Consider the following 2500-nt stretch of genomic DNA (forward strand, 5'->3'; position numbering starts at 1 on the left):
CTAGTTAAGAAAAGAAAATGTTTAATGATACCAATAGAACACATTGATTAATTAATCATCGGCTATTGGATGTCAAACAGCTGTTAATTCAGAGATGTAGTCTTAAGTTAAATTGTCTTTTGTTTAACGACACCGCCAGAGCACGTTGATTAATTAATCATCGGCTATTGGATGCCAAGCATTTTGTAATTGTGACGTGTAGTCTTCAGAGGACACCTGCTACATTTTCTTTTCATTAGTAGCAAGGGATCTTTCATATGCAATTTCCCATTGACAGGACAGCACATACCAGGTCATTTGGTATACTGGTTATGGGGCACGAGTTGGGACAGGGGAAAACGACGGGCCTCGTTAAGGAGGTTCGATCATACAGCCCAAGTACCTCACAAGTGAGTTAAGGGTGTTTATACTCTGAACTGGTCCACCGAGGAGGTTCGATCCTGCGACCAAAGCACACCAGACAAGCGCTCTACTGACTGAGCTAGATTCAATCCCATACTGAAACCTATGTTAGCTTATAATTTAAAATATATGAACAGTAAATATTTTTGTATTAATTCTATAATTATGATGGGTATTAATTTAGTACTTATTAGTTTAGATGAGTTTAACTAGAGTAGTCATGTTTAAGTTTTGTTATTGTTCATGTTTTACTTTGTGGTTTGTAGATAAAGGTATAATAAATGTTTACGAGAGAAAGCCGCAGGGGAGATTAGTAAATAGAATTGCTATTAGCAAAGTTAAAAGGTTCAGAAACACTAAAAACAAAAACGTATACATACACGCTATCCTGGGTAGGAGACGGTAAAGGGGTGCGAAACAGTACCTACCATACTTAAATCTGAAGGCTTAACCACTACACTACCGTTGAAATCAGTTAAACCAATATGTCACTGAAGCTGGTGTGTTCTTCTGTTTAGAGTTTGAAGAGAAAAGTTAAAGTTTGTTTTCTTTAACGACACCACTGATCATCGGCCATTTGGGTGTTAAACATTAGGTAAGTTTTTATTCGCAGTCTTAGATGGAAAGCCGCTTCATTGTTTCATTAGGTCAGGTCAGGTCAGGTCAGGTCAGGTCATAGGGCTTAACGTGCACATTCAGAACAATCCGTTGTAGCACACGCCTGTCACGGACGCATGTGTCAACTTTCGCCGGCTTCTCTGTCCAGGACAGGATTGAAAGAAAGAAATGTTTTATTTAACGACGCACTCAACACATTTTATTTACGGTTATATGGCGTCAGACATATGGTTACGGACCACACAGATTTGGAGAGGAAACCCGCTGTCGCCACATAGGCCACTCTTTTACGACAGGCAGCAAGGGATCTTTTATTTGCGCTTCCCACAGGCAGGATAGCACAAACCATGGCCTTTGTTGAACCAGTTATGGATCACTGGTCGGCGCAAGTGATTTACACCTACCCATTGAGCCTTGCGGAACACTCACTCATGCCCATGCCTCGACTGGGATCCGAACCCAGTACCTACCAGCCTGTAGACCGATGGCTAACCACGACGCCACCGAGGCCGGTAGGACAGGATTGTTTCGTAAGCAGCAAGGGATCTATTTCATGTGTATGCGATATACCACAGACAGGACAGCACATACCAGTCAGTGTGCACTGGTTAGAACGGGGAAAAAGCCAACCAAAGAATGGGTCCACCGAGGTGGTTCTATCCTCTGACTACTACATCTCACCCTAGGATAGAAAGGATCTTGCAATATTCACCAGGGTTTTTTGGTTGTTTTTAACGAATCGGCTAAAACACTCCAGTGACGCCACTTCTCTAATGGAAAAATAATTTGTGTGGAGGAAGGGCTTCATCCGGGCACTCAACACTAAAGGGATGAGCTGCATTTCATCACGTGACCTGCTCGTTTAAATGATCCGAAATTAATTATATACACTCAAAGCGGTTACTCAAAGAGCAAACACGTGGCAATGTTTAACAAGCATGCGTAGTCTGGTCGTAGGGTCGAATCTAGCCGAAAATAATTGGGGGTGGTGTGGGGTTTGTAGTAAAAAAAAGTAATATAATATTATATACTATAGGCCGGCCTCAGTAAACCTCGGCCTTGACAACAAACATTTTGTCCCTCGGTTTGGAATTGCCGTATAGTCTATACCTCGCAACGGTGATAGATTCTTAATTTATATTATAGACCTCAGCTGCGGGGGAGGGTGTGTGTGTGTGTGTGTGTGTGTGTGTGTGTGTGTGTGTGTGTGTGTGTGTGTGTGTGTGTGTGTGTGTGTGTTGGGGTTGGGGATAATAATATGAATACCTGTCTTGGGCATATCTGCCTGGAAATTCGGAGAATGTACTCAAGACAGACGTGCTTGAACCAATAATTGATTGATTAATATGAATAAATGTTATCCAGATTCGGGTAAAGACGAAGCCTATATGTCAGCTGCTAATCACAAAATACACTTTATGCCCACTTACTCGATCCCATGTCAGGAATCGAGGCTTGTGGCGCAATGGTCCCACCGACG

This window comes from Gigantopelta aegis, chromosome 15 (assembly GCF_016097555.1).
Source record: "Gigantopelta aegis isolate Gae_Host chromosome 15, Gae_host_genome, whole genome shotgun sequence".
In the NCBI taxonomy this organism is placed as follows: Eukaryota; Metazoa; Mollusca; class Gastropoda; order Neomphalida; family Peltospiridae; genus Gigantopelta; species Gigantopelta aegis.